Below are 22,853 nucleotides of genomic sequence, written 5' to 3' on the forward strand. Positions count from 1 at the left end.
ATCAACTTCCATTTCCATAAATATTTCTAAACTAAAATCCAAAATTCATAAAAGGCCTGAACTGCCACTTAATTATATACCCTTGGTCTCCAAACCACAAACCGAACTCCTAGATCATCTAAACAACATTACCTACACTCAAAGGGAAGTGAGTCTCTTTCCCAAAGGACCTAAGCCTTATGATAACCGGTCCTCGAGTTACGGCGTCGAATTATGAAATGATCCGGAACAGGGCGTTACAACTCTTCCCCACTTAAAATAGATTTCGTCCTCGAAATCTTCCTTACTACGTCCTCCACCGCTACACGATTCTGCCCAAACTTCTTGAATTTTGATTAAGAATGAAGATTTATCCCATACAAATGGCTGCCTCCCAAATCTGCCATTTAAGCCCCGTGTTGGCCAAAAATTGCTTATACCTTCGAAATAATGAACATTAACACTCTTCCCTTAGCTCAAAAGAAGGAAATCCAGCAACCCTACCTAAAACCTGAAACAACTACATTACTCTTGTTAACTGGAAGACCTTAACACAACGATAACCACCTAAAACAGGAACTTCCCGAAAATATACCGAAGATTACTCCATAGGACAATTGATCATTCATTCATCGTACTCATCCCTAGTTTTTGACTATAAATACCTTTCTATAAGTAGAAAGAAAGCTCAAAATATACTGATAAACTTACAATACTTCAATCCTATCTGTCGACCCAGTGAATGCTACGGCCACCCCACAGTTGTACGACATGACTATCCCACCATGGTCTTACCACACCTCTACCATATCAACAACAATCATTCTAAGTCGAACCTGCATCTAACTGAATCCTAATCAGGTGTTCGGGTCATGCTTCGAACCCCAAAGCCTTCATCAAACAAGAACAGGCAGCGAGGCTCTAACACAACCCTCAATCTGGATTGATCTACATGCCTGTTATGGATCACAAAGAAAGCGACAACCAGCTATTGGAAAGTTTCTTGATTTCCCAGCTTAGAAAACTTTAATCCAGATGTCCACTTGAGTCATCTTACTTCCTGACTAAGATGTGAAATTCACCCTAGTTTCACACCTAATTCAGCTCCTGGAATTCTGAAAAATTCTCCCCTACTTGGATTCATCGAAGCTCTCCCAACCCACAAAATTTGATGGATTCCCAACACATGTTACCTCTTATAACTCCAACTGTCAAAGACCTGGGCTTACTAATACTAGCGTTCCATTGGTAGCCACTATCGATGATCGCACAAACTCTTAAAATTTAGATGAATACTTCCCGAAACTTCAACGAATCCGACAACCCCACTCACTTCCTATGATACTGCACCACCTCCTTAAGTCCTTTATGGTGTTGACAAAGACCATAACCCTTTCTCTGAACTGGTAAATCTTCACTCCAACTTCCCATCCTTAAAAGGATCTCTAAATTCTAACCATCTTCAACCCTTGTGATTATAAAGTTCCCCTACCACTTCCAATGACCAAAACAACTCATGCAACTGCCATCACCATCTCCTTTCTATTGTTCCTTCTGTAGCAACGGTAGTGATTAGACCCGAAGTCCTTCCATGGAGGATGGTCGATGCTATCAGAATCAATGCTAACACGACTAAACTCTGACTTTATTGAGAACTAGATAGATAATCTGACCACAGAACTTCCAAATGATACCCCTGAATTGACCCAATCAAAGATCTGGAACAACAACCGAACAACCTGAGTACCGCTCAGCAAGATATGACCCATTAATAACTGTTGGCGTGCAAAATGCCATATAACAATTCCTAAAGATATAACCAAAGAAGTAACATGGAACTAGACCAAATATAATGCTTACCCATACCAAAACAAGATTCCAAAGCAATATAAATATGGATAATATTCTAAAAGAAAGCAAAGATTACATACCCGCAATAGCACCTGATGAAACCCTGGCCTCCGCTACTGACACTCCAACGCTCAGCTCCTCGCTGCTGGGGCTCCTTTCCTACCGTCACAAACGTCAGTGATCCTCAAAGTAACTGGAGCAGGTGCACTCACTTTACCCCTAAACATCAGACAATCGGCCTTCTTATGGTCCACTTGGTTGTAGTGAAAACACATCGGATCCGGCCCACAGGGGCAATCCCTACTAAAAGGACCCATATTTCCACAACTGAAACATCCTCGGCCTGTATCCTGACATCCTCCATCATGGGTCCTCCTACACTTGGCACAACGGCCCTGGCCCTGATGGCCTCCCAAACGTGCATCCTGAGTCGTAGGCCTCTTTACCTGCCCCATTGAAATCTGAATCTGCTATGGCTTCCTGTTTCGGAGGTGCTCCAAATAAATCTCATGCTCTCGACCTCTAGAAATCATATCATTCAGGGTCTCGCACCTTGTAAAACTCACAAACTCCATGATGTCATCCCTCCGCATGTCATGATACCTTACCTTCTTTATCTCCTCGTACGTTGGGTACTGCGGAACCATCAAAGCTCTCTCCCGAGACTTTGTAGTGATCTCTGCCACAATTTCAGTCATCTAGCGAAGGTCCTGAAACTCCTTCGCCAACTACTGCACCTCCAGTTGGTGAAAACTCGGCCATAAAACGGGTCACAACTCATCCCAAGTCATCGTATCTAGGGCTTCACCTCCCAAAGCGAAGTCTACATCCTCCCACTAATTCTCAGGTTTTGTCTTTCAGAAAATTGGAGGCAAATCTGACCTTTGACCCCTCGGGTTAGACACTCTTTTGGAAAACATTATCCATATCCGTTAACCATCTCTTATTGGCACTGGAGTCCTTCTCTCCAAAGAAATCGGGAGCTTCACATGCACGGAAATCAGAGAAAGAAAGAATGTGAGCTCTAATACTAGCCATAACCACGATCCGAAACGCACCCAGACACTCATCCAGAATCCCCTCATTGACCGTACCGAATATCACATGAGTCTGTTCCAAAATACCACAGGTAATCTCCGACGAGATCAACTCCCACATCCGCTCATCAATCGGTTCGGTACCTGCACTTGATCTAGAATCCGAACTCGAACCTACTTCCTGAGTGCTCATCACCATACCGAAAAACAACATGAACATGATCAGGACATACCCAATAATACTCATCCATAGGCTTCCTAGATTCTCCGAAATTCTCCCCAATTCGAGTATGGATCCTATGCTTTCAGTAGTACGGGCCTAATACTACCTTCCACACCTGTCCATACTTTCCTCAATAATCATCCTGAATCCTCTAAGTCACCTTCTCAAACTGATACACCAAGTAATTGGTAAATAGCGCAACTAAACCCAATGAAGCACTTCCTAGGCTTTCCTAGGTTTCCGACCTCACCCTGCCATCAACTGCTGAAAAACTCCCCATAATGTCAATTAACTACCTCATGAATACAATCACATGCAACAAAGCTTAGATAATCCTTTGAGTAAAAGACTCATCCTTACAATGGTTAGACTCAAACGAGAGCTACACAATAGGGTCAAATCCATCACTCTGAGATTATTCAACCTTTGTCACATGTGACTTAACATATTCACTTAGTAGCTAACTCACATCACTTAAGAGTTCCACAAAGCACGAAGCAAACAACATTTGTGCAGTAGCACTCCATTCCATATAATAACCAAAGAACATTGAAACTCACATACTACAAATCATGTTAGGAACTTCCACTCTCATTGTCAGTTTCCTTATGCATGGAAATTATACACAATATAGGATCAAATAGACCGTCCAATCAAAGACTCTACCTTTGGACCACAATCAAATGAGTAATAGGAAATATGGCCAAATCAATCGTTCTAAGGCTATATGATCCTAACCGTATACAAATTTTAAAGCATATACTTAGCAATTACTGATACCAATATATATTCTCATTCTAGCATAGCATCCAATTCTTCCTAGGCTATAAGGCATCACATATCAGACCAATCTATCATGTAATTCCTGAAAGTATCCCTAGCCTTATCCTAGCATGAAATTCACATAACATATAATCATAACAAACATGTGGTGGTGGTGGTGGTAAACCATGAAATGAGTAACGGCTCCCGAAGGTAATCCGTAGGTAAGAAAAATTTGTGTCATGTCATAAATAGTAATCTTGATTCACATATAATAATAATAATAATAATAATAATAATAATAATAATAATAATAATAATAATAATAATAATAATAATAATAATAATAATAATAATAATAATAATAATAATAATAATAATAATAATAAAGAAGTGTATAAATTTAATAAGAGACCAAATATGTATGGATGTGGCATTCCCAACCTATTAGTAACTCTTTTGGTTAATTCTGTTTCTGGAGTGAGTTTGAATCCTACCCACAACATTTTTTTTGTCCATCATCCTCACGAAATTAGTTTTTGTGTCGATCCCCACGAAAAATTCCAATCGCCCTCCAATATACCTCACGCAAATTTTTAATCTCCCCCACGAAAGCCCTATTTAACATTCTGAAATCCTTTTTTTTTTCTTATGGATGAAGTCGATGAAGAGAACACCCATCTTCTGGCGTGCGCCTCCAACATTGATCCTAGAGACCTTCCACCACCTCCAACGCTCCGTTGGTCACCATCTCCGTCATTCCAATCTTCGACTATCGCACACAAAGGTAAGCTTAAAATCTGAAATCATTTTTTATGGCTGGAGTCGACGACGACTATCAAACACTATGTCCTAATAGTTTAACTCGTTCCATAGAAATCGTGCATCTACTCCACATTACAGCACACCCCTGACCTCCCATCTTCGACACTCCCGTTTGTCACCATCTCTGGTTGTCTTTGATGACTTTAATAGCAATTTCGGGGTTGTGGAGACTGGGAAAACACGAAGTAACAACACAATCATTTTGATTCTTAGCTTGTGGACACAAGATGTGAAGGTAATTTCTATGAGTATTTCTTGTTTCCCAATTTGCACAAATAGAAACTGTATCAGTAAGTATTGCTTGTTTCCCAATTTGCATAAATATTTAACATACTATGATATAGTTCTCTCTTATATTTGTTGCTTTAGTTTTTAGAAGTTACACACCATTTGATTGATTACTCTTGTATGCACTAACTGTTGATGATGGCCAACCATCTTACGAAGAAAGATGTTGCTGGTCATAAACTTGCTACTCATTCTAGCATGTTTAATTCACATCATGTAATCTAAATTTCAGAACAAAATTGTAGTTTTTTGTGAAACTTTATGTTTAAGCTAGATAAATTGCGGTGAAACAATGTTTCACCATGCAGGCTGTAGAAGCAATGAGAAGCAGGGCCAGGGAGCAAAAACTTGCAGTTTCTAAGAATTATCATATCCTAACAACAATAGATGAGATACATAAAGCTCAAAAAAGAGCACAGATTTTTGTAGGGCAAGATATTATGGTGGATATAACAAAAGAAAAAAGAAACACACTCGACTCTTTTATCTATGACACTCTTAGCAAGGTAAATCTTTACACTTGATTTAGTAATTCATTATAGTTATTTGTGTTGTTTAAGTTTTGATTATATATATTGCTTACAATGTGATAGAATATTTGTACTTTAGCTTTTTAGTTCCTATCGGAACATTGTAACAAATTCAAAGGTAGAGATCATCTCTAAAAGTCTGCAAAAAACCGAAGAGCGGCTATATGAAGATGTTGATGATGAATGTACACAAGTTTATATTGGAAAACTTGAGCATCTTGAAAGGTTTTAAAAGTATATGAAAATTTTAAACTAATATTTTCCTTCTGAAATAGCTTGCTAAAATCTAATTATATATTATTGTGTAGATTTTAGACCCCATTGAAAATAGATACATGGATGAAATGGTTAGAAAATAAGCAACAACAGCTCTGCAAACTTGTATACAAAAAGTCTATTTTGTTGCGTTATAATTTCCTATTGTATTATTATTATTATTATTATTATATATATATATATATATATATATATATATATATATATATATATATATATTATTCTTTTTATAGCATTGGTCTACAGATAAGTGGAGAAAGAATTCAAAATTTGCTCAACCTCACGCTCCCCCCGATAATCAACGTGAGGACAATTGATATGTATTTTGGAACAATTGAATTTGTAAACATTTGGTATTGCTTGTTTTCTTAATTATTGCTTAATTTTGTATGATATTTTGAACAATGGAATGAAATCTGTCAAACTTGGTATTAGAGACGTTTTTTGGTGTATTTTATATGGTATTTGGGTTTAATGTGAATTCAATGTGGTATTTGACAAAAAATTGAAATTTTTAAATTTTTTTTTTTTTAAAATAAAACGAAGTTAGCTACGGGCTACAGATTTCCGTAGCTATTCCGTAGGCATTTATTTCGTAGCTATTACGTAGCTATTTGAATCCATAACAATTCTGTAGCTATTTAGTTTTGTAGCTATTCTGTAGCCATTTATTTCCGTAGCTGTGGTAGATATGGAAAATTTCGTAGATATTCCGTAGCTAATCCGTAGCTATAATTTAGCCACAGACCATTATGTTACAAACATTTTTCTTATCAATTCAATAGCTATCCGTTTATAGCTATGGAATAGTTACGGATTTTGCTATAAATATTGCACCAGTTTTATAGTAGTGATTGGTTTTGTGCGAAAAAAAGACCCCAACCGTTGGATTAGATACTCCATCGGACGGCTAAGGTTCACCGGAAGGGGATAACGTTGATTCGGGCAACAAGGCTTTTGTGACGACATTGGTTTTTAGCGACGATTGTGTCGCCACTACAGCCTTGATTTCTTGTAGTGTAAGTTAATAACTAAGACAACACTAATATTTATTAATGTTAATCTTGAAACAATAGTTGCTCTCATGTAGACCCACCGGCCAGTTTGTAGCAAGATGTATGAAAAAGCTTCAATAATAGCTTTTCTCAAATTTCATGAGTTTTTTCTTCGTGAGAATGCTAATTGAAAGCTAGAGCACGGAAAATATAAATTACAACTTGTGCACGGCATCACTAGGACTCCTGATCCAATTATACCAATTAATTTTGAGCGTGCTGCGTCTAGAACTAAAGCATAATAAAATCAGTGTTATATGAAAACTTTTGAAATGAATAAAATAGTCAGATAGCCAAAAGACGAATCGAATGGACAAACTAAGTAAAATAACATGGTCTCTGTAAATAGAATAAATTAAAACCGGTCCGGTTGACAAATGAGTGTACAATTAAAGATGAACGAAACAAAACAAAATAATGACCATTATTCTATATTTTGTCACTGCATTTGAACCCAAATACCAGGACTTGGGATCTCTTTGTGAACAACATATAAAAGATAATTCCCTGCCGGAGCAACATTACCAGAGGGCGGTGTGGTTACTACAACTTGATATCTTGACTTCCCCAAAATCTTGGCAGCCACACCACCATCGAGCACCAGCAATCTTTGATTCATGGAAAAGGAGTGTGTGTTGAACGGAGGTGCCATCATTGTCACTGAGACGGAGCTTGGATCCACAATGCCTGAAACTGTAAACACAATAACTAATTGCTTTCCGTACCCTATTTTAGTGTTTTTTACAGGCAATATTATTTTGGGGCGTAAATCGGACGAGTTTGAATCCAAATAAGAAGGAGAGTACGCCTCCAAACTCAGCTCAGTGGGATAAAGGACGTTTCCGAATTCATATTTGTCGTGGGGGTTACTTCCACCAACAAGAACTCGTCCATCTCTTAGTAAAACAGCTGTGGAATGGTAAACTCTTGGAATGGTGCTTGGATTCTGCACTTCAAATCGAGACCCGACCTGTTTATCAGGTTGGTAAACCACTGGGCTAAGAACAGGGTTCCTCCCAAGTTCCCAACCTGCAACTCCAGCAGATACACCATTGATGATTAAAACATGAGCATTGGGAAGCAACAACATGTCACCCATAACTCGAGCCAAAGGCATGGTCTCCATGACCCATTGAGGGTTAGGGTCAGATATTTTGATCCTTCCGCATGTATCCAAAGCTCCATCAAATATCCCTTTATTTGCATTAACAAATGCTCCTTTTGGTGCACCCCCACAAACCAATACTTCAACCGCATTTACTGTTCCCTTTGTTATGCGCAGAGGGAGAAGTACAGCAGATCCGGTACTCGGATAACTCCTTGGTTGACCATCGGGCATTGTAGGGTAAGTCTTGATAACTTGGTTGTTGGAATAGTCGAATAAAATAGCACGATTGTTGGCAAAAATGAAAAGATTCCCATCAGGATAGAGAAATACAAATGGGTATAAATTATTCTCAACGTTAGGGTCGTTCGTTTGAACCAAAAAAGGTAAACTAGGAGTGTTCTCAGTGGCCGACATCTTGGGGTAGAACTCATAGCTAAATGCCCGGCGGCCACCAATAATAATTTGTCTGCCATCTGGCAAATATGATTGGTCGCATACCATCTCTGTTGATTCAGGCCATTACGTATCTCTTGCCAGTCGCATGAATCACACGATTTATAAATTCTGACAACACGATAACCATCATCAAAGCCACCAGTTTGGACCAATCTTCCATCGGGCATTAATGTTCCAGACGAACACCAGACATTGCTGAGCACCATGAGTGGACGAACGGTGTTTGATGCAACATCATACTCGACTGAATGGGCAGAACAATCGGTTGTGTTAGGACGACATGCCCCGTTTGGAAGTGAGATATTGGAGACTCCAAAATCGGTGCGGTCATACATGACAACACGATCATTGGGAAGTAACTGTGCGTGCATGGCCGAAATTCCAATGCTTGGGAGGAGGACAGACCACGATCCACCTGCCGCCGGACATTGCTGGGTATTGAGCAGGAGCACCAGAAAGAAGAAGAAGAGGTGATGATATAGGTGGGAAGTGGAAGGAGCCATGGCTTTGGTTTATTTTATTTGCTCTTCTTCGAATTTGTTAGGTTTTTGTGTGTTTATGGAAGTGTGAATGGTGGCTTTATATACACTTTGAGGCGATGAAAAGAGTCTTCTATGATCGTTTTTCACTCGGGTATGGTTCATGAACTGCGTTGTGAATTAAATAACCCATTAGTCAACCTGAATGATAAGCGAATTTCATTCAATCATTTAACCATGAAATATTCATTCTTAATTTTATAAGGATAGACTCACAAGGTGGATTCTCCTTTGATCTTGTTTATTTGTCAATGCATGTTTTCTTTTATTGGATGTTATTATCAACCTTTTAGTTTTCTATTTTTCATATTACAACAAGCCTCCACATGCTTTCTCTTCATGTTTTTGGATATGACAAGATCGAGTTTTGTAAAAATATTAGGGTCATTTAAAAGAAAATATTGTAGAATTATGGTATTTTTAGATATGACAAGATCATACCTTGAACATCATTGCATATAGTGGACATTTTTTTACAAAGCAAATAGTTGTAAGTTAACGGAACTCGACCATCGGTTCAATGATAGATCATTGGAGTTACTTGATGTTTCAACAAATTTAGACCCTAACAGTTCTAGTGAGAGTTTCTCGAAACAATGATATAATGTATTTTGTTTGAAAGTTTTTCGTGAAGATTTTAATAACTTTGATAAAGTACATTCAAATATAGACCAACAATATTATGAGTTTGATCTCATTCAACATGCAAATAACAAAAGGTTGCCATCTATATCGTAGTTGAGTCAATAGTTCATAAAGGCTAGAAGAGTTTACACAATAACAAAGTGTTGTTCAATTTCCTAATCAAAGCAAAATATACTGGAGGCTAAATAGACCATGTACAACACAGAAAAGAAGAAGTTACATGAGCTATATAAGGAGAAATTACAGGGGCTAAAGTTAAAAGTAACCATAAATAAAATAATTTTAATGGTTTCACCAATTGGGCTATTGGTCGTAATACACTGGGCTATTGGTCGTAATACACCTCGAAATAAGGAGGATTTGTCGGATACTCCAATCTTGAAGTGAATATGAATGAAGGAGTTGATACTTAGGGGCTTTGTGAGTGCGTCTGCTGGTTCATCTGCTGGGTTGATATAAAGAACTATTAACGAACCGCCTGCTACCTTTTGAAGTACAATGTGGCAACATGTTTCATCCGAGAACTATGTATTAGATTGGCGCTAGAGTATGTGGCAACCGTATTATCACAAAATAGCATAGGAGAAGACAAGTGTGTAACAACAAGGTCTGTAAGTAAATGTTAGACTCAGTAGATTTCATCCGCCATATTAGATAAGGCTTTGTATTCTGCCTCTATAGAAGACTGCGTGATAGATTGTTTACATGCTGATCGCCATGCGATGATGTTTGAGCCCAAATAAATGATAGGAGAAACCCCTCCACAATCTAAATCTGAGAATTCTTTGAGTTCAAGTGAGGATCAACGATTAAGATGTAGGCCATGATGAACTGTGCCTTTTAGTTAACGAAACATCTACGTTAATGTCTGCCAATGATGTTGGAACGGGGGAGTGCATGGACTGGGAAAGTTAATATATAGCAAAAGAGACATATGCTCTTCTGCAAGCCAAATTTTACAAAGATCCCACTGATTTCAGATAACGTATAGGATCAACACTTGCAGGGTGTTCTTAAGAGTGAGAACAATGGAAGGGTTGAGAGGAGTAGTAATCTTTTTGGTACCATCCTTATTTAACTTGTTTGAATGTCTTGAATATGTCGATTTTTATAGAGAAAAAGAGCTTGTTGGGAAGGAATTACTTCAATACCAAGGAAATGATGGAGGGGACCTAACTATTTGATGGAGAACTTGTTGGTTAAGGAATGAGTGAATTGGTTGTTGTCATGGTTAAGGGACAATATTATTGTCATATGCCATAAAGAAACACAAATTGGTGTCATGATCATAGATAAATAGAAAGACATCTGCCCTGGACTTCGTAAACCATAAGTATGATGAAAAGATGTGTGTTCCATGTACCATGCTCTCGGTGGTTTGTTTAATGCCATACTGAGACTTTCTAAGTTTGCATATGTGGTTTGGGAATTTAGGTTAAATGAATCTGGGTGGTTAAGACATGAAGACTTCTTTAAATAGAGTTCCATGAAGAAAGGCACTGTTCACGTCAAGTTGTTTTAAAGGTTAGTTTTGAGAGAGAGAGAGAGAGAGAGAGAGAGAAAAATAGAGATGATGGTTCGATAGTGATTGGTTTTGTTACCGAAATGAATGTGTTGAAATAATCGTTCCCGTGTTGTTAAAGGAACCCCTTAACAACCCAATAAGCTTTGTATTATGAAATAGTACCATTGGGAGTCCTTTTGACTAGGAATAAACATTTTCATCTAATTGGGTTGTAAGAAGCTTATGGAACTAATTCCCACGTTCTATTTTGCATTAGTGCATTGAACTCTTCATCCATGGCATGTCATCATTTGGGAATTTTGTGAGCTTGAGTGTGGGTGTTTGGTTCAATGTTAGAAGGGATAACATGAAGATGATGGAGTTGATGAAAGACGAAAAAAAGTATTTTGAGTTCTTTTATTTCTGGTTCGTTGTGGTGGAGAGAAGGTGGGTGGAGAAATAAAATTATTATCTTAAGAAATGGAGCCAATTAGGGTAGGACAGGAGTTGGTGCAATCTTAGACAGGATTGGATATATGAACTAATAGTGTGGATGGAAGGGTATGTGGATTAGAATGATGTATAGGCTGAGGAGATATAGTTGACATTGGTGAGGTTGGTTGAGAGGTAGGGTTAGAGGGTAGGATGGTGAATCTGGACATGGTATTTGGTGTGGCAGGACATGAGGTGTAGGAGTCACAAAGGTGTTGTTTGTTTTTTTGAAGCCAAAATGTCTGCAGTCTGCGGATCACATCTACAAGCCTTTGCGACAGAAGAGGTGGACCACATGTCTGCCGTCTGCAATAAGAAGATTGTTTGTTTTTAACGTCTGCAGCTGTTGAAATAAATTATTTTTTCAAACTTAATTTCCCGTTATAAATATTAAAAATGCATTTTCAGCAAAAAGAGAAAGAAAAAAAACTGGTGGTTTATTTTTAAGGTAAAAATGTGGTCTGAAGACCTTTGAAGACAGTGGTCCAGGTCTGCGTAAAGAAGACCTCGCGCAGACGTTTTTTGATCTGCACACTTCCAAAAAACAAACACTCTACGAGGGCATATGTCTGCGTGTTTTCTGTGCGGCGCAGACAAAAGTGGTTGCCCAGATCTTCGCATAAAAAACAAACACCCCCTAAGATGAAGATATTTTTGATGAATTGATTGCTGAAAAGGAGTTTGATGTATTAGTAATTTGTGAGATTTTAAAGAAATCATGGGCAGTTGGTAAGGTAGGGGAAGAAGAATGGGAAGAAAAATAAGATTCAATAAACTGAATATGATGAGAGTTGTATAGGCAGCATGTGGTAGGCTCAAAACCTTTGTAAGAGGATTTTAAAGTGGATTAACCTTGGAAAAGACATAGGGCTGATCGTGGCGGAAGCTTGGAGTTAGTGTAAGGCCTTAGCCATGGATTGCAAAGAAAACCAACGCATTTGAGTTTGGTATAGTTTGGTGGTTGGTTATAATATAGACAATCGTTTGAAACGCAAGAGACCAAAAGGTAAGTGGTAATTTGGCATAGTGAAAGAGAGGAAGTCAAGTCTAAACCACATGACAGTATCGTTGTTCGGCTACACCATTCTATTCATGAGTATGTGGTGGGGTGGTGAAGTGAGAGAGGTCATGAGCATGTAGAAACTGTGCAAAACCTTGGTATTCACTACCATTGTCAATGAATATTGATACCAGTAGTGTTTGGAAGAAATTCTCAACAAGGAGTTTGAATTTAGGTAATAGTGTTGCAACATCATATTTCCATTTCATAGGATAGAGCCAAACATATTTCAAGTAGTAATCTACAAAAATGACGTAATAACTGAAATTTTCAATTAAAGTTTGAACAAGAACTACACATCAAAATATGTTAATTCAAGTTGTTTTGTAGCAAAAAATGAATTTGGACCAAAAGGTAGCATATGGATTTTATCGATTGAACAAGAAGAAAAATGCATACAAGAATAGGAAATTTGATTAGAACTAAAACCTATATTTGTGACAAGAGACTTTGATGGATGCATAACCTAACTTAGTGTGTCAGGAGAGTGGATAGATTTTTGTGGTTACATTGATTTGCAAAAATGGATGGCAGATTAGCATTGTAAAAATCTTCAAGGTTCTTGCCTCCTAAAAGACCCCCCCTACTCCCTTGTGCGAAGATCCTTCACAAAAAAAATAAAAAAATAAAGTGGGAAAAATTCAATAGAAACCCAATTGTTCTTACACAACTTAACAATATATAAAAGGTTTCAATCTAAATTTGGAACACATAACACAATTGGTAAACATAAGGTTTTGATTGGTGTGTTAATGTGTTTAATGCCAACATGAGCTATTTTAAAACCTTTACCATCACCAAGTATTATTTCATCAGTTCCTTCATATTTAGAGAGGTTATGAAATGTAGATCGATTAGAGGTTATATGATTTGAGATGCCACAGTCAAATAACCAAGTTGAAGGAATACATGTTGTGACATTTGGTATAGGAGTTCTTGAATCACGGATACTGATGGTAGTACTGTTGTCTTTCAGAAACTTGGATAATTACTAATAATCTTGATTCTAATGCCCTACAATGTTACATAACTGGCAAAAACTATTGTTGTAGGTGTGTCGGCCCCTATGTGCTTGAGATGTTGTCCAACATGAGCGATTTGTTCCTCTGTTGTTGCGTCTGCCACCTCTCTGTGAAGTAGAGGTTTCAGATGGGATACCGATAGTGTTTTCTAAATTTATTGAAAATCGCTAAATTTAAATAAGGATTAGTTGATTCTACTTTATTTCAAAATAAAGTAGGGGATCATTTGATGCTCGTTCAAATTTATGTCGATGATATTATCTTTGGTTCGAATGATCCTTCATTATCTAAGGCATTTGGGGAATTAATGAGAAGTCAATTCGAAATGATCACGCTGCATAAAATTAATAAATTTTTGGGTTAAGTATTCGTCAAAGCAGGGAACAAATCTCTATCAGTAAAGAGAAATATACACGAAACTTGCTTGAAAGGTTTGGCATGACAAATAGCACAAAAGTCAAAGTACCTATGGTTGTCGGCACGTGCTTAAGTCCTTCGTTGGATGAGCCTATTGTGGATCTCACGATGTATAGGTGCATGATTGATTCGCTTTTGTATTTAACTGCAAGTCGACCTGATATTATGTTTATTGTATCTAATTGTGTCAGGGAGGAATCGAATCCAAGAGAACCCCATTATAATGTAGTCAACAATATCTTATCTTACGTCAAACATATAGTTTCGTTAGGCTTGCGGTATCCATCGAAGACATGAATTTTTATCCAAGCGTTTTCTGATGTGGACCTAGGTCAATGTCAATTGGATCGAAAGAGCACAACTGGTGTCAATTTCTGGATGGGAAACTTGTGAGTCGGCAATTAAAAAAGAATACTTGTATTTCTATTTCGACATCTTAGGCAGAATATATCGGTATTGTTGCATGCACATCACACGTGATTTGATTTCAAAGCCAATTGCGAGACAATGCAATCAACATGAACAAAATACCTTTATACTCCGATTCTCAAAGTGAAATTCACATTTGTTATAATCTAGTCCAACATTTAAAAATGATACATATTGCTCTTCGTTATCATTTTACCAAAGACCACGCTGAAGATGGAGACATTGAAGTCCATTTTTTCAAAACAATAGATCAATTTGCTGACATTTTCACAAAACCTTTAGATGAAAAATCATTCTTAAGGATTTTGAATGGATTGGGAATAATGAAACATGTTATGTTCCATATTTTTCTTGAATTTCACTTGAACATTTGTTTTACTTACTTCCGATTTCCTTTATTACTTTCGTTTACTGGGTAAAACTTTCGTGTGTTTTATTCACTTTCGACTGTTGGTGTTCTATTTAGAGGTTACTGCTCATGTTAAGCGTTCGGCTGCATTTGCGTTCGACTTCATACTGAATCGTTCAGTATAGGATTTCAATTCACATCTGATGCAAGACCTTCGACGCACAACCTTTTTTTGATGACTATTAACTTATGGGTCGAAAGTATCTAGGTAACGTTTTAAAGTTCTTTTTTTTGGTTTTTCAAAAATCAAAAATGCAAAGAGAATTTCTTATTTTTGTTTTTGCTTTTTTCAAAAATAAAAAATCCAAAAAGATTTTCTTTTATTTTTGTTTCTATTTTTTTAAAAGAAAAAATCACAACTCCAAAAACATTTTCTTAAATTTGTTTTTTCTTTTAAAATGAAAATATATTTTCGTTGGAATCTCAATGACCAACATGATGCTCTTTCGCATGCTACATGAGAATAATCATGAAGGAAACATGTATCACTCAAAACTATGTACTAGTTAAGTGTCCCTAGAAGCATGATGCGTCATGTTGTCGTTAAAGCCTCAAAGACTTTTTGGAATGAGATTTTCATTTGATTATCTCCTCTGAACTTTTGTTACTTATAGTCATCACCAACCATACTTGTTTTTTACTACACTAGTCATCCAAGTAATTTTGCACAACAAAATCACACTTATGTTAAGTTGTGATCTTAAGTTAAATTAAATCCACCTTCGAAACCAAAAGAAAAAGAGTCCATTCGATACTCATCAACGAGTATTCGATTATAATTCAGGGGACACCAACAAGCAATTATTCATCTCTCTTCATGTCGAATGATACTCACTATTTTTTATTAATGCTTCTACCTCATTCTTTGACACACAAAAAAATAGAAATCCTTGAGGTTTTTCGTATTACCAACTCAAAACCTAGATTTCGCATTCTTTGGCACATGATTTCGCTTAACAATCCCATAAGCGAATACGCCCAGCCTCCATGCAGACAAAATTGCCTTTACTTGGTAACGAAACTTGTGAAGGTTCTTATCCAACTAAGAAAAGCAAAAGATCCATGTGTTTGGAGTTTCCTGTTTGGGATAGCTCTGAGATGTTTGACAGGAAGAAGCTCCGAGCTCGACAATGCCAAGCTTGAAATATATATTTTGTAGTGTTAGGGTTATACTATGGTCTTAATGTTGATTATGCATCACCCTTATAGGAAGAATTTGGAATCTCAATCTCTGACACGAAACTAGCAACAAGAGTATCAAGTGCTCAGTTTTGGGGACTTATTTTGAAAGAAATTTACAATTAGGAAAATATTCTCATTCCTGATGGAATTGAATCTGATGAATTTCCAAAAATAGCTGGTCCAAGGATTTCTATGGATGATGTTAATGTCTTTCCCAATGTTGTTCGAATTCCTAATTCGATGCTTAAGTTGGTTGACCCAACTGATCCTTTGTTGATCAATTACTTGCTTTCGATTGATTCCACCACTACAATGACTGTTTTACCACCACGGTTACTCAAAAAGAGTCAAAATATCAGAAGAAGAAACATGTTGAGAAACAACCCGAAGTAACAAAGGAGTTTGTAAAATACATCAAACCTACAAAAACAGGGGTTCTCAAAAGAACTAAGAAACCCTCAAAAACAACTTATGATTCTGCAATCCCAAAACCAACTCAAGAGCCTGAGCCAATGGATGAGACAGTTGCACACAAGGTGTCGAAACTTCTGTTCCAAGTGCAGAGACAATTCCACAGTAAAGTGAACAAGATGGGAAAAAGGGTGATTAAAAAAGATTTAAGAACTTATAGTGTATTCGAAAGGGAGTTATTATTCATGAGATTTCATGTCCCAGTTCACCAGCAATAAAGAAGCATCAAGCTATCGATGTTGAACAAAAGATAAAGAAGACAAAGAATGTTCGTGGTGGAGTTCTACATGAGGAAGTAGCAGTCGAGACTGAGAATGATAATGATACAGAAAGATCATACATTCGAATCGAGGATTCTTTTATAGATTCACCATGAAAATATACTCATGTCAAGTTGACTTTTGAGGAGACAAGGATTCCTAGTGTCACTGTAAACGTATCTGATACACATAACACACCAATTCGAGTGATTAGCAACAAAAAAACGTCCTTGAGAAGGCTTTAGTCAAACCATCCGGGGTTTCGAATACTGATTCTGGTCAGGAGGTGGTCGAAACTCCAGACATCACTATGCACTTATCTAATAGGACAGAAATGTCAACATAGACGAAGACATGATCAATAACGAATCTATTATCACAACTTCCATTACAATTTCAATAGTTTTAACTCCACTAACATCACCCATTCTTACCTCTGTTTTTGATTCTCCTGTCTCACTAACACATTTTGGTGTTATGCAAGAACCTGTCACCACTCTTTTCTCCTCTTAATCAACTGAGAAGTCCCTTTAAGGTGATGAAGCTGATGAAGAAGATGTCATGGTTTCGTTAGCCGATATTCAATTCAATCCAGAAGAAGAAGATATTCCTAATGAACTAATCATGTCATGTAAATAGGACAAAGTTTTAAACTCAAATATCAATTCTCTTCTCTAAATTACAATAGATACTAAAGGGAAGAGTTATGTGACTAGGTTCAAAATGTATTATTTGTTGAAAGCTCAAGAATCATGATTGTGAAATCTTATTGAGGGTGTAGAGCAGAAACAAGCAGTCTGATTGGTTGTTCATTCAATGTGTTTCGATTATGAAGTTCAAAATCTTTGTGATGTGGCATAGGAATGTCATGAACATTTTGTCGAAAATGTGAATGTAACGAAGGCGTCTCTTGAACTCAAAGTCGATGTGATTGTTGGTGCCGTGAGGTCGCTAAAGTTTGGCCTTGACTTTCTTGCAAGTCAAGCCCTGCTCCACAAACCATGCTATATCGCTTCATGCAAGGCCACCAACAATCTTAACAAAGATCCATATACATCTTCGTCACCCCGGGATGAATGGAGAATCTCGAATTGTGAGCCTCCACCATCAGAACTTGGTGCACCTTGCCCCAATATGGAACCCAGACCCTCCCGTGCAAGGTCAATAGTATACGGCTATCATAATCGAACGAAGCCACCTGAACAACAATTTGCTCACACTTCCGGTGCTCTTCCTTCATAGCCTCAACCTATGCCTCACGAGTCCGCTCCAACAACGGAGTAACCACGGTCATCCTCAAGCATAGATCTCGGATCGGAGCCGCGACTGTCTTGCGGTTGCGTGCATCAGCCACCACATTCGCCTTCCCAGGGTGGTACAAAATCTCACAATCATAATCCTTCATCATATACAACCAACGATGCTGCCTCATGTTCAGGTTCAGATGATGCATGAAATACCTTAGGCTCTTATGGTCCATCTAACTAGTACAACAAACCCCATAGAGGTAGTTGTTGGATTAGTGTCCAAGTCTATAACTATAATTGGTATATACTTCACCTACCCGACATGGTCCATTTGGGTTGCATGGAATCATGCATTTGGATAGACTAAAATGAGAGAAATAACACTTAATGTTTATTAATATATTATAAGGTATAATTTATTAAAAAGATTATTTAATTATTATTGATCAAGAACTAATCTAGAATTAATTAAGTGATCTAAAGAAGACTAATTAAATATATGGGTTGATTGTGTAAATCATCCATACTTGTATAGTGGGCTAATGCTCCATGGATTATCAAGTTGGGCTAAAACCCATAGGATGCTCCATGGATGCTCTATGGTGTATTTGAACCCATGGATCCAAGGAAATGGAAAGCCATGACAATTAGGGTTTATCCTATTTGTAACAACTATATAAGCATCATATTCTTGTGCAAAAATCGGCCACTATGTGTGTATGTAGAGGCCAAGCCGATTTCATGAAGTGTTGATTTCTCTCTAAGTTAGTCCAAGTGCATATGATGTTGTGTGACCCATTTGAGGTGTCACATTTGGGGCACTAGGCTCTTGAGCTCCATGGAATCAAGCACCAACAAAGAGGTGTTTATTTCTACTAGTTTCTATATTACTTGTACTTCATAATATGCTAGTTAGGATAAATACCTTGGAAATTTATAGTTGCATCTATAATAGAGAAAACATAGATCCAAGGTATTTAGGGTTGCACGTACACCATAGGAGTGTTAGAATGCTCAAAACCCAACAGTGGTATCAGAGCCTAGGCTTGTTTTCTTTATACTTGATGCAAATTGCTAAAAAAAATCGATTTTCTGCCCACTGCACAGTTGACTCGCCGAGTCTATCATGGAACTCGACGTGTCCATGCCTTTCTTTAACCAACCCGCCGAGTCAGTTCATGCACTCGACGAGTTGGCAGCCCAGAGTGCAGATTTTCGGGTTTTGGTGCTGAAATTGGTCTAGAATCATTACCTTTAACTGTTTTGGACTTATAAAACCCGTTTTTTTAATGTGGTAATGATTATGTTAAACCAATTTCAATGATGTAATCAAAGTTTCAAATTTTTATATATGTTTATGTAATTCTTGAAAATTGTTGATTAGGAATATTCATGCTTATGAGTTTTTGTTAGATCATAGGAATTATGTACAAATTGTTTTGTTAGTATAATTCTTGATCTTAATGAAATTGTATGGACTCCATAATTTGTCCTCAAATTATGGATTACCAAAAGTTTTTTTGTGTTACCTCGTTTATGAGTTGATTTAGATTAATAAAAAAAATGTGTGTTGGTTATTTTCAATCCATATTAATCTAAAAGGACTTCACAAAATATGTTTTGCTAATAATCATCATGTTAGTGGGAGCATGATTATTATGTTAAGTGTTGCGAGTTAGGAATGTTAATTATATAAAACAAAAGTTTCAATTCGGGTTTGAAAGGTTGTTTTTCTATAATTAAAGGAGATGATTTTATACTTCATTCCAATTCTACAAGCTTAGATTGAGATATTAATCAACTTTCATCAAGGATATATATGAATGTTATGTTGGAATGGTTCAACATAAGGACATTCCATATATGTTGCGTTCTCAAAATTCGATTATGATTACAGCATATCTCTTTATAGTTCGAATTCTGACAGCATGGCAAATAAAAATTTTATACCATGAATCATGTCCCATATGCTTTGGATATAGGTTCGACTACATGTGCTATAATATTTATCCATTCTAAATTTTCCAAATGCTTAAGGCATTAAGAGGGAAAAAGGAATAGAACTGGATATGACTAAAATGATTAAGCAATTGTCGAGGACAATCTGAGGTTTACCGAAGATTGGTTACTCATGGACAATTGGAAGTATAGAGTAAGGACCATATTGACAAATTCTAAAGGAGGCAACACTTATTCAGAAATGATAGTCAAAATGGCAATATGGAATTTTTTCAATAGGTGGAACTTATTCTTTGAATCTGTGCAACATTAAAGAACTTAATGCAAAGAAGTATGTTCAAAGGAATGTACTTTGAATTTGAGACTTCATTTCCATGGAATTGCTTTCCATTGGAATACTTTGTAATGTCTATTGCCAAGTCTTTGTGACTTCTATGCATAGTCATTACAAGGGGATCATTGCAAATAAGTTTAGAATCTAACATATTATAGTAGATGGCAAGAGTTTGGTATTCTTACATTTGCAATAAGGATTGGAATTTTGAAACAAACATCATTGAAATATTGACAATTGATCTATTTCACAAAGAGAAGACCATATGTAAACATTGTGTGCATACTTTGAGTATGTCATAGCCATTGTTTGGACGAACATAGTATGCATGCTTGGTACATGACATGACTATTGTTTCAATTCAAGTATTAAGTTGATAAATCGATACAATGAATAATGAGTAATCAATATGGTGCTTAGATAAAAGAGTTTTTATTTACACTCCAAGTGTTGAGGCCATACAAAATTAGTATTCTTTCTGTGTTTCACTTTGCATGTTTTGACATCCAGAATAATTAGATCATTCTTCCCGAATAATTAAGTAATTCAAATCATCCCCAGACGGTCATATGTTGGAAGTAGATATGAATCAAGACTGTCATGAATCTGGCTTGTAAGATTTGTCTAATGTGCATTAGACATAGCAAGAGTTGCTACAACATTCATGAGTGCTCGTAAGTTCTGAGTATTGGATTCTACCCACGCTCATTTGAATCACTTCATGGATTTTATCACGAGTGAATCATGAGACGATAATATCTTTTATTCTTCAAACCTAGAGATATGAGTTGTTGACTATGAGTTGGTTATACATTGATTGCACGAAAACAAATTGGTAACTTGATGTTATACAACGTGCCTTTGTGTATTATTCAACAAGTAGTCAGTACAACCATATGAGTCGAAGTTTATCTATTCCTTTTACCCTTAATGGGATAAAAGCGATATTTGTGGGCCCCTCGATGATTTAGTGATGGCACCCCTAAGTGCTTCGCCAAGCCTGGACTGATTTGATTTGTTCAATTAGTCGGTCATCATAAATCGGAAATCGGGAGACAACAAATGGACAGAGAGAATGATTATAATCCATGTCTCAGTCCATATCATATCTAGAATGGAAGAATATATGATAACTTATCTAATGGACGCGTCATTGATTTGTTCAGAATTTGGCAACAACTTTTAAGAGTTACGATTGTTGATCGGGTTGTGAAGGCGTACTTGCAATAATAGTTATTAGACTTATCCAAGTGGGAAACCGTTGGATTAGTGTCTAAGTCCATAACTATAATTGGTATATACTTGACCCGACCCGGCATGGTCCATTTGGGTTGCATGGCATCATGCATTTGGATAAACTAAAATGAGAGAAATAACACGTAAGGTTTATTAATATATTATAAGTTATAATATATTAATAAGATTATTTAATTAGTATTGATCAAGAATTAATCGAGAATTAATTAAGTGATAAAAAGAAGACTAATTAAATATATGGGTTGATTGTGTAAATCATACACACTTGTATAGTGGGCTAATGCTCCATGGATTATCAAGTTGGGCTAAAACCGATAGGATGCTCCATGGTGTATTTGAACCCATGGATCCAAGGAAATGGAAAGCCATGAAAATTAGGGTTTACCCTAATTGTAACAACTATATAAGCATCATATTCTTGTGTAAAAATTGGCCACTATGTGTGTATGAAGAGGGCAAGCCAATTTCATGAAGTGATGATTTCTCTCTAAGTTATTCCAAGTGCATATGATGTTGTGTGAACCATTTGAGGTGTCACATTTGGGGCAGTAGGCTCTTGAGCTCCATGGAATCAATCACCAACAAAGAGGTATGTATTTCTACTAGTTTCTATATTACTTGTAGTTCATAATATGCGAGTTAGGATAAATACCTTGGAAATTGATATGTGCATGTATAATAGAGAAAACATAGATCCAAGGTATTTAGGGTTGAATGTACACCATAGGAGTGTTAGAATGCTCAAAACCCAATAGTAATGCCACCAAATCTTTAGGGCGAAACCCCCCCCCCCCCCCCAACTGTAAATCATGCGTCGTAAAATTCACCTCATGCGTCTTCAGCTGCCTCAAAGCGTAAGTGATCATGCCACCCCGCTACATCAACACTGCACTAAAATCGTGATTGAAGCATCACAATAGACCACAAAATCATCGAGACCCACCAGCAAGGTAGGAAGCGGTGCTCTGGCCCCCAATGAAATGTCTCCGACTTCTTGCTCAGTTGGTTCAATGGAATAGCAATCTCGTAGAAACCATGGTTGAATCTCGGATAATAACCAGTCAAACCAAGAAAACTCCAAATCTCATATGGAGACCTTAGAACCTCCCACTACATCATGGCCTCGACCTTGGATGGATCGACTAGAATACCCTTCCAAATGCTTAGGGCATTAGGAGGGAAAAAGGAATAGAACTGGATATGACTAAAATGATAAAGCAATTGTTGAGGACAATC

The 22,853-nt window shown here is 37.0% G+C and overlaps 1 pseudogene; it reads right to left on the reverse strand.

Annotated features, from left to right (window-relative positions):
- Positions 1-7,149: 7,149 nt before the first annotated feature.
- Positions 7,150-8,925, reverse strand: LOC145103266 (aldehyde oxidase GLOX pseudogene; annotated as a pseudogene).
- Between the last annotated feature and the right edge of the window lie 13,928 nt (positions 8,926-22,853).

This window comes from Lactuca serriola, chromosome 4, assembly GCF_051521515.1.
Source record: "Lactuca serriola cultivar US96UC23 chromosome 4, Lser_US96UC23_V15, whole genome shotgun sequence".
In the NCBI taxonomy this organism is placed as follows: Eukaryota; Viridiplantae; Streptophyta; class Magnoliopsida; order Asterales; family Asteraceae; genus Lactuca; species Lactuca serriola.